The following is a 15,605-nucleotide window of genomic DNA, read 5'->3' as shown; positions in this document are numbered from 1 at the left end:
CTTTGCTTCTCAATATTCTCTGGTTGGTCTCTGTTATTTTCTCCTACCGATACAGAACCTACAGAAGGACTCTGTATGGGCTCTTGGGTACCCCAGAAGGGAAAAGGAGCAGGTTTTTTTTACTTATATCACCATCATCCCTAGCTAGCAGGAGCAGTTGTCAGGGATGATGGGAACTGTAGTCCTATAGCAGCTGGAGACCCAAGTTTGGCAAACCCTGATCTAGAGCAACCTTCTCTAACCTAGTGCCCTCCAAGGTGATGCTGTACAGCTCCTTATTGAGCTTCTTGGTGCTCCAGATCTGCTCTGCTCCTGTAGTAGGTATTGCTCATGGACACAAATGTCAGCTGGGCACTGGACTAAGCATTGCAATGGCACAATGACCTGTGATAACCCTATTCCCAGAGAGACCAAGCTCTCTGTAGAACCACAGACAGAAGCAAATTCCGTTTACAAATCCTGCGATCCCTAATAAACCAAGTACAACCATCTCTCTCTATCTCTAATATCTATCTATCTATCTATCTATCTATCTATCTATCTAGTTAATTTTTTGTGTGAAGTCAGGTCTGCTAGAGGCATAACCTACTGTACGAGTCACACCTATGGATTGGGCCCAGACCACCTCTGGCGCACGGCCCCCAGGAATACCTCTATTCTATGTAATGTTTTAGTGATATATGGAAGTGAGAGCTGGACGATAAAGAAGGCTGATCACCGAAGAATTGATGCTTTTGAATTATGGTGCTGGAGGAGACTCTTGAGAGTCCCATGGACTGCAAGAAGATCAAACCTCTCCATTCTGAAGGAAATCAGCCCTGAGTGCTCACTGGAAGGACAGGTCCTGAAGCTGAGGCTCCAAGACTTTGGCCACCTCATGAGAAGAGAAGACTCCCTGGAAAAGACCCTGATGTTGGGAAAGATGGAAGGCACAAGGAGAAGGGGACGACAGTGTTGTCGAAGCTACCAGAATGAGTTTGACCAAACTTCGGGAGGCAGTGGAAGACAGGAGTGCCTGGCGTGCTCTGGTCCATGGGGTCACGAAGAGTCGGACACAACTAAACGACTAAACAACAAGAAGATACATATGCATGTTGGGTAATGTGTGAACACGGATTAAAAACACCTTGCAGGAAATGCAGAGGAACATGAACACAGCCTTCATGCAGACAGTCCTAGATGGATCTCTGACTTGGCATTAGACAAGTTCCTAGTTAGCCATAGAATTATATCATTTAGAGTTTTTCTCTTGCAATTGAAAAGGGGGGGGGACAAAACCTCTATGGATTAAGTGTCCCCTGGGCTTTAAAGCTGTCGTTGTTGTTGCCCATCTAATTGCAGGCTGGATAATTGGTGCATCGTGTGAAATATTACTAAAATCATAGTCCTTAGTGGGCTTAAAGTCAACAAAGCTAGGGGTATTGCAAGGGCTTGATTGAACTGAATTCCAGTTTCCTACAAATATTGGATTACAAACCAAGTTATAGTGCCTTAGCCAGTGCATTAGGAATAATTAAGAATAATGCAAGCAGCATGCATCCTCCGACCTCTCCTCTTTGGTCAGGCAGACATTTAAAGACTGGCTGTTTTCTTTGGTCACTACAAGAAATGCAATCATATTAAATTTGCTACTGCCTAAATGTAAGCCGAATTACTGCATTTGAAGATGGGTCTTCATATACACACTTGGATTAAGGATACTGGAGTTCTTTTTTTAGTGAGAAATCTAGAAATATTAAAGTGTGAATGTGAGAAACAGGCATTCAGCAGTGAGTATATCCTATAGGTATGCAGCTATGCCTGTCAGAGAACTGGTGCTTGTGGGTCCAACTGGGCATCCTCCATCTAAGTGGGAAACCTGGGTGAGTTGCTGCACTATGTGAGAGATGGCTCTCTAGGAAGTAGGAAGTAAAATGTCTTGTTCGACACTGCTAAAGCTAGCATGCATGAGGAGCTAATGAACTAGCTCAGGGCGGAGAGGGGTAATCCGTGTGCATATGCTTGCACAACACCAGTAGCCTGTCTTTAGCGAACTGTCTGTGTCTTCAGTGAATGCATGAGGGGAGAAAAGGACTACATGCGCTAGTCATAAGTCTGTAATGTGGCCACCAGGTAACGCAGCCAGCAGGTGTGTGAGCAAGGAGGGAAAGATGGCCACCAGACACAATCTCACTTTCCCCGCACTCGCACATTTGTCGACCACATGTACACCATACATTTAAAACACTATGATACCACTATAAACAGCCTTGGCTTCCCTCAGAGAATTCTGGGGAGCTGCAATTTGTTAAGGATGCTGAGAGTCCTTAGGAGACTTTCAGAGGAGCTAAAATTCCCTGTGAAGGAGGATGGATTGTTAACTACCTTGGGAACGACAGCTGGATCTCCTTGGGCCAGTCACTGTCTCTCAGCCTGCCTCACAGAGCTGTTGTGAGGAGAAAAAGCTACCTGGAGCTCCTCGGAAGAAGGGTAAATATAAATAAAACCATCACCATTTTATAAAAAAATTAAAACGTATGATCAACACTTGCCAGTAATCCCAGTGCCTTTGTATTTGTTGGCCAGAAGATGGGAAGGCAGTAGCAATGCCGGTTTGACTTAGCCATTGGATAGAACAGGTGTAATCAACGTGATTCCCTTCAGATGTTGCTGGACTCAAACTCCCATCATTCCTGGCCACCTGGCCATGCTGGCTGGGATGATGGGACTTAGAGTCCTCCAACATCTGGAGAATACCATCTTGGATACCTGTTGGGATTGAATGTGGTCTGTACATGTTGCTTTATATCTCTGAATAAAAGATTAAAAGGCCATATAAATAGAAAGGGCATAGAATATTCCTGTTCCACCTGTGGCTACAGACTGGCAAGCAAAAGTGCCAATTCCTAGGGGCCCAGCTCTTTAGGGCCCCCCAATAATTTGGGGGGACTGGCACCCCCAATGTTAAAGACTCCTTCTCCTCCTGTCACAGAAGGGAAGGAGAAGGAAGCAGCCCCTAGCCGTTGGCGGTGGCAGCAGAAGGAGGCCGAGCGCCAGAGAGGAGGAGCCACCAGCCATTGAAGCCACGCTGCCGCCGCGGTCGGCTTCGCCCCCTGGTTCCTCCTGACATCACATTGTGATGTCACACACACATCATTGCCCCCCCCATCTTCCTCGCCAGTTGGTGCCTCTGCTGGTAAGGAGGTCTGCTACCAACCATTAAAGGAAACTGGGCCAGTCTCTTTGCCCACGATAGTCATAACAAAAAGATCTGTGCTCACCAGCTTAGACACTTGGAATCTGCTGAGCGGCATGAGGACATTAATTTTTAAAGTGACATAATTCATGGTGGGTGGAAAATAGGCCACTGGATGCAACAGCGCGCCTGACGCAGTGGCAACTTCCAGGCACAAAGGAAACGCTGTGCTTCCTGTCTTGACAAATCCACTCCTCTCATTCAGAAAGCCAAGCAGAGCTGACTTTTAGACAGAATGTCTCCTGCTGAAATCATAGACTGCTCCAGGCTTTAAAGGCACAAAAGCTGTTTTGTTGAGCGAGAGAAAAGAGATTCACTGATTCCTGAGCTGGATACACTTGTCAATGTAAATGACTCTCGTAGCACCCAGGCGGAAGCTGGTTCCATTTGAGAGGAGATGGGAAGTCGGCGAGAGATCAATTTACAGCACAGATAGAGGAGACGGTAAATCAAAGGTGTCCGCAGGGATCAGATTTTTCCCAGAAAATATTTCTTCTTTATTGATGAGTGTTTGACCCGTGCGATGCACACTGATAGCCTCTGCAACCCTGGCTTGGGATACTTCCGTTTGCGATTACGTTTCATGTGAACAAGCCTGTTGCATTAGCATTTTTCTTGCAAACCACTAGAGCTGCTGAAAGGATCCTCTGGGCCTAGTGTATACCATTTGTATTCAGATCCCTCTCTGGCTGTCTGGGTAATCTTTGACCATATCAGAGTCCATGGGCTTGGAAGTTACCCCCTCCCCTTAGTGTCTCTTCTGTTATCTCAAAAACAATGGGAATTGCAGAATACGTAGGCTTGGATCCCGACTATATTATCAGTGGGACTTAAGGGACTTAAGGAATGATGACTTATATTGTGCACTTGTTCTTGCTGTAGGTCAGCCCAGATAGCGCAGTTGGTTAGAGCGTGGTGCTGATAACGCCAAGGTTGCAGGTTCGATCCCCATATAGGACAGCTACATATTCCTGCATTGCAGGGGGATGGACTAGATCAGTGTTCCCCAACGTCCCTAGCTAGCAGTACCAGTTGCCAGGGATGATGGGAATTGTAGTCCAAAAACTGCTGGAGACGGAAAACACTGGTGTAGATGATTCTGAGGGTCCCTTCCAACTCTATGATTCTGTGAGTTTGATTAACTTTCAGTCTATGGAACCAAGCCAGAGCTTTTTGGCTGTGTCCAGAACTGGACCAGCACAGAATGATTAAATGCAGTGGTACCTCTTATTCAGAAGCATCAGCCGCTGCATAAAGAGCTTCTCCTGGTTGCATGTTGAAAGGAGCCTCATCATAGCCTTCCTGTTATCATTCCTGTTTCTGAAAATGAGGCTGCATTTTCTTGTTGTACTTTAATCTTGTTTTTAAGTTGTATTTTAATCAATTGTTTTTATACTTGGTGTTAGCTGCCCTGAGCCCGGTCTTGGCTGGGGAGGGCAGGGTATAAATAAATTATTATTATTATTATTATTATTATTATTATTATTATTATTATATCTTAAAAGTGAAAAATGGTCCGAAGGTCTGAAGGAAACAGTGTCTGTAGCAACAGAACTTGTTAAGCAGTTCACTTATGGCAAGGAGGGGATACCTGTGCCCCTCCAAATGTTGTTGGACTCCATCTCTGATTAGCCCCAGCCAGCAGGTCCTATAGCCACGGATGATGGGAGCTGTAGTCACAGTCTAACAAGAAAGAAGGGCCACGGTTTCTTTAAGTGAGAACTAGACCATTCCCCATCCATTTCCTTTACATTAATACTGCTCCCTCCATGAAAACCATCTGCTAACCAGGATTGTACACCTGATAGTTATTCAGAACACCGGCCCTTGATAAACTGTTCTGTGTAACTTGAAAACTTGCCAAAGCATTGCCAGTAAAAAAAACCAACCAAAACCTTAGCATATTTTGTGTACAATGCAACTATCGTCCCCTCTGCCTAGATCAAGCCATGAGCCTACTGTCTTAAATGGGATAGTTTGATAATGAAATTTAAGCAAGTTTTAAACTGGTGTAGTGCCTGTTTTCCTTTAAGGAATCTGTTGCCAGCCTGCACTGTTTACCTGGAAATAGTTCTAGCTGCTTGCTGCACAAAGTCAGGTTGTGGGTTACAAACCAGTGGATTCTAAAATTAATAGAGGTTTTTTGTTTGTTTGTTTTTGCAGAACAGCATTCAAGTACCTTAAAAACATCAAGAGCATTTGCATCTTAAAAACGCCAATCTAGAGGTTATCTAATTAAAAAGAGTCCATGTGTGCTTCATGCATATTTAAAAGATTTACTGGAAAATACTGGTAGCCTTTTCGTTTCCTTTTTTTTGTTAATGAAATGTTTCCAACAGTTTCCACTCCCAAGCCTTGCCGCGTGATCCTATCTTTCTATTGCTTCCTTTGATGACCTGTAATATAGTAAAGCCAGTCAGTTCATAGAGGACATTAATCTCTGTTACAAAAGGCCTGCAACTGGCGCCCCATCAAAGCCCCTCTAACTTCCTGTGCACCAGAGTTTTAAGTACACACAGGCCAGGTACTCCTTCATGTTCACTCCACTTCCTGAACAGAAGCATTTCCTTTGGAGACTGACAGCCTCTTCCATTCATCAGCTTTCCCCCATTAATTTAAGTCCAAGTTCCTACAGCTTCCCGGCCGCTTCAAACTCAACAGGGTGATTCACATGGGTCTCAAGGAATTGGAATTCAGACTAGAAAGATCTGCTTCATGGGTGGCCTTCGAAATCTACATAAGGTACCTTATCCACTAACCCCTTCCTGTTCTGGGGTCTGTCCTCATGGACAAGCACAGGGGGGCAGTTGCCTCTTCTTACCCCGATGAACCATAAGCCCTGGCTTTCTTTTAAACACACAAGGTAAGTTTACTAGAACCTGATCTATATGGCAAAATAACGCTGTCAGCACCAGATCTCTCAGAAAAGGTAGACCTGTTCTCTGATGTCAATGTCTGCATGTCTGCCTGTTTGTTTACTTTGCCCCACCTAACCCCCATGGAAAAATCCTTGCAGATGCTCTCCTGTCTGCATTCCACCATCACTTATTGGGTACTCCGCTACAAATTACAGGCAGACTGCCCAGCCCCTGCTCCTGTTTGTGAGTCTTGCATACACACCTTCAGTTCTGGGTGAGACTAGCAAGGAAAGCAAGCTAAGGGGTATCTGGCTAGTCTCAGTTTTACTCCCAGTAGCACACTTCTAAATAAAGTTTGTTCCTTCTAACCCAGTCTCTGTGGATCATTTATAAACTTGCAAACACTTCCCAAGATGGGCCCTAGTTTAAAACTTGCCACTGTCATTAGCCCAGTAGTTGGTCTTCTATAATAAGTTGTTCTCTCTCTTCCTCAGCCCCTTATTGCACTACAGGGATAATAAGGGAGCCCTCCCTCCCAGTGGTGTAGCATGGGTTGCCGGTGCCCGGGGCCGCACAGAAGCGGGAGAGGGAGGGAGTACGCATGCACATTCAACAGCCTAACGGTGTCTGCATCACCTAGGGCAGGGGTCTGCAACCTTTAAGACAAAAAGAGCCACTTGGACCGAAGAAAAAAAAACTGGGAGCCGCAAAACCATTGCGACATTTAAAACAGCGGGGAGTGTTGGGGCACACAATGCGCCTCCTCCCCTCGCTAGTATCTGCCCCGGATCCGCGGCAAAGGTGTAAAAGAGCCACATGCGGCTCCGGAGCCGCGGGTTGCTGACCCCTGACCTAGGGGATCGCAGCTGCAGAGATAAGAAGAGTCGTTCTGTCGTCTGGAGAGGTTGCTTCATGGTTCGCATGGAGAAGCCGTTTTCAGTGGAGCCCAGCGATGGACGCACACAGCTGTATTGAGGCAGCACGGGGTGTTTTGCACCCCCTAACAATTTTGTGCTTGGGGCAACTGCCCCTGTGCTCCCACCCATGCTACACCACTGCTCCCTCCTAAAGGAACTTCTCTTTTTCAACATTTAACAAAGGCATTCCTTGTGAGAAAGGCAGTATACTCTCTCTCTCTCTCTCTCTCTCTCTCTCTCTCTCTCTCTCTCTTCCTTGTTTCTCTTTTCCAGCTGACAGCCAATGTTCTGCCTCTGTCAAACATGCTCAGTCCTCATTGGGCTGTGTGGTGTTGATGGCATTACTCCTTAGAATTTAAAAAGAAATGGGTTTTTGTATTTTTGCAAATATTAGGGTTCCCTTGACTATGATGGTACATCTCTTAGTGGCTCTGTTATGCCACCATTTCTCTCAGAATTTACCACCTGAGGGTTTTTTTAAATAGAGGAAATAATACTGGCCTTCCTTATAGAACTGTTGTTAGGTTTACTGAATTAATGTGTGGGAACTGCTTTGAACACTCAAGAGCCCTTTTTTGATGCTATGCAGTTTTATTAATAGTGATAATGTTTGGTATTGGTATAGGGCTCTAGTGTGTTCAGAGAGTCTTATTACAGTACTTTATCATTATACAGCGTTAAAACAATATACCGTATTTTTTGCACCATAGCACTCACTTTTTTCCTCCTAGAAAGTAAGGGGAAATGTCTGTGTGTGTTATGGAGGGAATGCCTATGGGTGGCATGCCTACGGATTTTCATCCTCTAAAAACTACGTGCGTGTTATGGTCGGGTGCGTGCTATAGAGCGAAAAATACAGTAGATTATACCGGTACCGGTATCTTGAGAGTCAGAATTGCTCTCCTTTTGAAGTTCTCCTCAGACTATGTTCTTTGGTTTATGGCTGGCAGGTTTTCTATAACAACATGATTTGAGCATTGTCAGAAATGCCAAAATAAAAATAAACCTTGTGAATTCTTTTTAAAGCACCATAACGGAAAGAGGTGTGAAAACAAGCCAACGCTATTTTGACCCCCTTTTGTTTTTGAACATGATCCTTTTTCGTGTGAACATAATATTTAATAAAGCTAAAATTCATTGTATGTTTAAATTTCAATAAATGCTTGTTGGCGGGGGAGTTGTGCTAAAGAAGCCCTGTTTCCCGTCTTGTTCTAAAAACCCTTCTCGCAGCCGCAGTCTTAATATGGCAGCACAAAAGAATTAAAACAATATAATAATAGGAATCAGGGAGGATTCTTCAAACGCCTTGCAGCAAATGTAGGAGCGTTTGACTTCTCCCCTCCTCCTTCCCTGCCTGGCAGTTTGCTAGTCGGTGGCCCCTTCCCCTCTGTGCTTTGTTCCCGCTGCCTTTCCACAGGACTGAAATAGAGATGCAAAACCTACATGACAAAAAAACTTCCCTTGAACCATTCTGCACTGGCAATAAAGTGTGCGAGCTGTCAAGTTACATACATAGATCACGGCCGAGCAGATATTAGCAAGGAACAAGGAGAGAGAATGTGCTGTTTTTAGCAGATGTGTTTTTAAAAAGGGCCCCAGCCGGTCATAAAAAACATTTGACTTGATTTGCCCCACCTCCCTGTACTTGGGGTGGGCTGTTGGAACAACAACACAAATGACAATAGCTATTGTCTGCCTCTGGATCTGGGATGCTATCGCTTCTCTTGGTCTATCAAAGCAATTTGCACCTTGGCCCAGGGTCTGCCTGAACTTCTTGTCTGATAGAGATGTCTGGGTTTCCACAGCAATAAGAGAAGAAACCTGCCAATCACTGTGTAGCACAATTTATTATTATTATTATTATTTGGGGCAATGAATTCCCTGTTCCACAGTTCTCTGGAAAGATGCTGAGGTGGGAAGACAAGGGTTCCAAGTGCAAAAGCAACTGCTTCCCCTGTACCAAAAGTCGTAAGGTACACTCTTTGCATTTTAATCATCTTTTTTTTTAAGAAAAAGGAAAAAAACCCCAACCCAAATCATTTTTCTCTTGGGGTTTATTTGTTCGTTTGTTGGCTCTCTATGCTGCCCTCAGGCTTCAGTTGCCTTTTCCCATGCTAATTGTGAAAACCAAAGAGAGAACTGAAATTCTAGATTGTGAAATAAAACTGCAAATATTTTGGGACACTTTGGAGAAGTACCAAGGCAAACAAGAAGCCTCAACAAGCTTCGGGTCAAGATATCTGAAAGACAGCCTCTTCCCTGTCAATCTGCCAATATGCTGAGACTATATTCTTGGGACTGCCGAATGTTATAGGCCCAGGAGCATATTTGGTTTTTTGAGAGAGTGCCATGAACGCCACCCTGTCCGGTCACTTAGGTAATATTAATCTGAGCCTTGGGAAGTACATAGAGTTGAAAGAGGAAGTGGGAAAGAGTGTCACTTTTCCAACTTCCTCCTTCAGCTCCATGTCATGACCAAGAGGGTATGAGGCAGGGTTCAGAGGCTTTGTGGGCACAGGCACCACATGGACAAACTGTGTCATAATCCAAGTTATTGTCCGTCCTACCACCAAAAGAAGTTTGGTTGGTGGTAATGCAAGACAGGGCCTTTTCTGTGGTAGTGCCCTGAAATGGAATTCCCCATCCTTCATTACTTCTCAGCAGGCACCAAAAGTATTTATATTTTGCCTGGCTTTTATTTGCTTTTAATGTGACATTCAACATTCTCGCATTGCTTTTTGGGGTGTGTGCATCACAGTTTTAATTCTGTTACTGTAATTACATTTCTGCTTGTATTTTCTTTTCTATTTTTGTAAAAAAAACCCACTTGGGCGCCTTCGTTAGGTCTGAAAGGCAATATCAAAATAAATTTATTTTCGGAGGCAAATAAGAATGCTGACCATAAAATGCTTCCTGGCAGATGCTTTTGAGAAAGAGGGATCTTTGGCTGTTCACTACATTGTTCTCTGCTCTGTTGTGTCTCTTTGCCCACTCCACCCTGTTATTTGTAGGCCCAGAGGGAATTGCTGGCGTTTGGAAACAAATCTGCGCTTTGATGAAGCAAGTAATGGTCTAGGACACGGGTGTCAAACACAAGGCCCGCGGGCCGAATCCGGCCCGCCAGACCTCGTCATGTGGCCCGTGTACCCGCCGCCGGCCGCCAGCCTTCACCTTTTATTCTCGCATTTATTTATTTTTTACACAAGAAAGCCGCCTCTTCAGCGCATGCACGGCATCCTACAAGCCAGAGAACATCTGCCCTCTAGCGGCGCCGGCCGTTCTACACGGGAAACCTCCACTTTACATGTCCTTTACATAGTCCTACAGATACAACTGGCCCTTTGAGGGTGACCAAACTGCTGATGCGGCCCCCGATGAATTTGAGTTTGACACCCCTGGTCTAGGATAAAAAAAACCCAAACGATGCTGCAGTATACCTGGTGGCCTGTAAGCTTGAGAACATAAGGGCCACTTAAATCATATTAAATTCAAGAGAAACCAAGGGAGTGGCAACACTTTGAGGAGCGCCCTGGCTCCTCCCAAGTTTGGCGAGAGCCAAGGTGTGGCGATGGTGCCAAAAGTGGGGCTCAGCGGCAGGGAGGGCAGGAGGCCGCCATTCCTGTTTTGCCTCAGGTGGTGAAACAAGATGGGTCACACCTGGGTGGTGGAATAGAATGGCATGGCTGCAGTTCGGAACAGGTCGCATTATATATTGCAACTCCAGTTCCCATTTGGACTTCATTATTATAGCAATGTAGAAGCAGCCACCCACTGATGATTGATTGCCAGAAGGGATATGTCACGCACAACACAGGGCCATTTAACTGTTTGTTACAATCACTTCTCTGAGTTGGAATTAGACCCGCTGAAATCGGTGAGGTCCTATAGATTTCAGGGGGTCTCCTTTAAGAATAACTAAAACCACGAGATAAGGACAACTGTGACTTCAAAGAAGAACGGGAACTTTTCACAAATTACTTTAAAAGACAACAAAATGAATTGGACTCCTTGGCAGGTTTTGAATAAACGAACACAAATTTATTGATTGACAACATGGTAGATGGATAATGTAAGGATTCGTATAATTTTTTAACATGCAGAGAATAATATGTGCTGAGAAATCAGAGAGAGGAGCTGAGGGAAGTCTCTGGGGGAGGGAGGGCTTGAGGGGGGGAGGGAGAAAATAATGAATATGATATATTTTGATATGTTGTTATGTTGAAATTCCTAAAAAAAACATTTCTATAAAAAAAGAATAACTAAAACCGCAGTCCTAACTCCACTTATATGGGAGTAAGCTACATCAAAGTCAATGTGATTTACTTCTGAGTAGACAGCATTTAGGATTGCACTGTAGGTTTGGATCCAATCCTCAATGTATGGAAGCAGTTGGAGGCAGGAGCGGGGGGAGCCAGAAATGTATGTGTTCCAGAACAACCATGTTTGAAAGTGCTTCATTGTTTTAAAAGCTGAATTAAATTGGGTGTGTACCATGGGTGAGTCGTTCTGCAGTGCTGCTGCAGCCTTTGGCATTTGACAACTGCGTAATGTGGCCACGCTGCAAGCACAAATTACTTAGCTACAACTTTGGTGCCACTAAAAGTAAGGGCACACAGTTTACGCATTAATCTTTCAGTAAGCGCCTGCTATTATTAGCAGAAAACGATTTATTCTGGCTATCGAGCTACCAAAAAGAAGAAACCTACACTGCACTTGATAAGGTAATGTTAATTAATGGGATGTTACAGCCAGAGAGAGGACAGGGGAGCAGGGAAGTAGCTATTTCCCTGCTTCCTTACGAATTCATCTGTCAGTTCTTGGCATGTTCACAAACATTCAGTGCTCAAGTTACAGGGGTGAGGCAGAGGGCCCCTGGCCTCCTCATCTTTTGGGATAGCTTCCTGGCTACTGTTCTGAGAAGGCTACGAGGGGAATGCTTGAGGTAAAACTGGGAAAAGTAAGGGATGGGGCTCATGCAGGGCCTTCTTATCCTGCCCCCCCCCCCGCACACACACATTTGCACTGGTAGTTTACAATGTAGGTAATGCAACAGAAAAGGGAAAGGGAGGGTCGTGCAAATTCAGGTACATAATATTGCAGGATGAGGTTATAAAGTAATGGAGGTGCAGAAGGTGGTTGCAAGAGGGAAGGGAATCTCGGCTGAGCCAACAAAGGGGACTTTCAGCTGTCTCCTTTTTCTCCTTAAGGCAGCCACGTGGCTGCAGATGGGGAAAAACATGGAAAGTGAGGAACAAAAAGGTACTCGGGTTCCCAGCAAGGCCGATGGAGGAGTCTTGTGATTTCACCTCTCCATCTGATATAGCCAGGTGGAAAGCTGCGGTGTGTGTGTGTGGGGGGGGTGAAAGGCCCAGTGTGGAAGCACTGGTGTAGAGTGAAAATAATGGACCAGTCCCTGAAGAGACATCTCAGGGGCCAAAGGATAGAATGTTCCTCCCAGTGTGGTGCAGTGGTTAAGAGCGGTGGACTCGTAATCTGGTGAACCAAGTTCGCTTCCCTGCTCCTCCACATGCAACTGTGGGTGACCTTAGGCTAGTCACACTTCTCTGAAGTCTCTCAGCCTCACTCACCTCACAGTTTGTTGTAGGGGAGGAAGGGAAAGGAGATTGTTAGCTGCTTTGAGACTCCTTAAAGGTAAAGGTAAAGGGACTCCTGACCATTAGGTCCAGTTGCGGACAACTCTGGGGTTGTGGCGCTCATCTCGCTTTATTGGCCGAGGGAGCCGGCGTACAGCTTCCGGGTTATGTGACCAGCATGACTAAGCCACTTCTGGCGAACCAGAGCAGTGCACGGAAACGCCATTTACCTTCCCGCCGGAGCGGTACCTATTTATCTACTTGCCCTTTGACGTGCTTTTGAACTGCTAGGTTGGCAGAAGCAGGGACCGAGCAACGGGAGTTCACCCCGTTGCGGGGATTCGAACTGCCGACCTTCTGATCGGCAAGTCATAGGCTCTGTGGTTTAACCCACAGTGCCACGCGACTCCTTAAGGGGAGTGAAAGGCGGGCTATCAAGTCCAAACTCCTCCTCCTCCTCTTCCTCTTCTTCTCGGCCCGCATAATGCGTACCACATTCGCAAACCTCTGTGTTGTGAGCACCGGACATCCCTCGCCCCTGCTGCTTTGCAAAATGGGGCAATCTGGGAAAGTTTTTGGACTGGCTGAATATAAAGCCCTCTTGTTCCCCAACAGAAGGCATAATACAACCAGCCCCATATGCTTATTTTCCCTCCCACTGAGATGACTTGAAAGGAAAATCCAAAACAACTTGGCTAGGTGAGGTGGAAAAGCAGAAAAAGACCGCCTCCGGCACTATCTTTTGCCCTGCTAGTACGAGCCCAGCGGGACTCTGAATTTGGCAGTTCCCCCAACTTGGATTCCTCCTCCCTGCCCCACACCCCTGCTTTGGTAGAAATGTTCTGCCAGGCTTCAGTGATAATTTTGGGGTTTTTCATACTGGGTTTGCATCAATGTGTTCTGCTGCATACACACTATACATTCAAAGCACATTTTACTTCCCTAGAAAATCCTGGGAACTGCAGTTTGCTAAGCATGCTGGGAATTTTAGATTTGCGAGAGAGGTAAACTACCATTTCCAGGATTTGGCAGGTGTGTGTGTGTTTTGATGCTGCTTCTCATAGATTAAGATATTGGAAGTTTTGCTCTAACTTAACTTTTCAAAAGTTGTATGGAAGTGAGAGCTGGATCATAAAGAAGGCTGATCGCCGAAGAATTGATGCTTTTGAATTATGGTGCTGGAGGAGACTCTTGAGAGTCCCATGGACTGCAAGAAGATCAAACCTCTCCATTCTTAAGGAAATCAGCCCTGAGTGCTCACTGGAAGGACAGATCCTGAAGCTGAGGCTCCAATACTTTGGCCACCTCATGAGAAGAGAAGACTCCCTGGAAAAGACCCTGATGTTGGGAAAGATGGAGGGCACAAGGAAAAGGGGACGACAGAGGACGAGATGGTTGGATAGTGTTCCCGAAGCTACCAGCATGAGTTTGACCAAACTGCGGGAGGCAGTGGAAGACAGGAGTGCCTGGCGTGCTCTGGTCCATGGGGTCACAAAGAGTTGGACACAACTAAACGACTAAACAACAACAACAAAGTTTTCAAATTGGGCCTCCCATTTCTTGTACAGATATGACCTCTTCTTCCTTTTAGTAAAAATGATTCTTCTTTTCTTCCCCCACTCGCCATTTCATTTTCTCGTGCGTAATCAAAACGTTGCACTCAATGAGATGAAGTCACTGTATTTTCAAGAATGTCTCTGTGGAGGCTGCGTGTGGGAAGATAATTTCTTTCTGTACACCGAGTATTTGCTAACTGTTTGCGCAGCAAGGGGGCACGAATGTGAGGCTTACACTTTCTTCCAACGTTGTGTGGGTGAATCTTGAATCACTTCAGCTTTTTATTTTCGTAAGGGTTGTGTGGGAGGACAAGCATGAGTCAGTATTTTTCTCTATGATGTAAAAAGACTGCGCTGCCAGAAAGGCTTCTTGCTGCAATCTAAAGGATCCTTTCATCCATAGCTTTCCCTTCTTGGCACAGTGAAGCCTCCAGCTTTGGAACAGAAAATGGAATCTGCGAACACCTACATATTTACTAATAATTTCCCAAATGGCTGTAATGTCTCATTCTAAAGATGTGCGGAGTTAGTTCCAATCTGAGTTCCAATTCGATGCTGGTGGTATTATTATTACTGTTGCATCACGGCATTTATTTGGAACTACAAAAATGTCGCAAAACGACAATGATAAAAGCATACTTGATCAAAATTTAAAATGCATCAAAAAGATAAAAGAACGTTAAGCTATTCTGCAATAACTTAAAACAGATGGACACCAACACAGATTTGGGTATCATCATACACTATCAGACCCTCCACGTGTCCCTGTTTTCTAGGGACATTCCTAATTTAAGGAAGCTGTCCCAGTTTCCGATTGTCCCGCTTTTCCTTAGGATGCCCCTATTTTCACTGGAGAAATGTTGGAGGGTATGCCCTATGACCCTAACTAAGAGCCAGCAATGTCTTTGCCTGGCACCTAAACGTTGATAATGGTGATGCCAGACACATCTCTTTGGCAAAATCAATACGTAATCAATGAGCCACTCCTGAAAAGACCCGTTCTAGTGTTGTTACCTTCCACACTTCCTTTAGAAGGGCCCAAGATGATTATTGGATGATGAATGCAGGGTCCAGGTAGGTTCATGGAGAGGCAGTCCCTTAAGGTATTGGGGCCTTATGAAGCTTTTTAGGTCAAAACCAGCACTGGCTGTATAGATATGATGAGATTGTTTATTTTTGGTTGTATTCTGTAATTTTCTGGGGTTTTCTGCCCATCACTTGCTCGCACTTGTGAAACCTCTGGGTAATGGCTTTTGAAAGCGCAGCTAAAATTACCCATTATAGGGAGATGTGCTGACATCACTGACTTGTATCTCCCCATCTAGAGGCTCTAAATCTCAGGACCGTGGGTTTGATCCCCGTGTTGGGTGAAAAGATTATTGCATTGGGGGGGGGGCTGGTGACCCCCATGGTCCCTTCCAACTCTGCAATTCTATGATCTATCT

The 15,605-nt window shown here is 45.2% G+C and overlaps 1 long non-coding RNA gene across 1 annotated transcript; it reads left to right on the top strand.

The window, feature by feature from the left end:
- The first annotated feature begins 3,150 nt into the window (after positions 1 to 3,150).
- On the top strand, positions 3,151 to 5,522 carry LOC309542463. Its single transcript, XR_014224244.1, has 2 exons — positions 3,151 to 3,679; positions 5,399 to 5,522. It is a non-coding gene; the product is annotated as an uncharacterized lncRNA (long non-coding RNA).
- Positions 5,523 to 15,605: the final 10,083 nt, after the last annotated feature.

Source organism: Podarcis vaucheri (assembly GCF_965113315.1).
Source record: "Podarcis vaucheri genome assembly, chromosome: 10".
NCBI classification, from domain to species: Eukaryota; Metazoa; Chordata; class Lepidosauria; order Squamata; family Lacertidae; genus Podarcis; species Podarcis vaucheri.
Note: the sequence above shows the minus strand (reverse complement) of the source record. Positions and strands in the feature narration are given on the sequence as shown.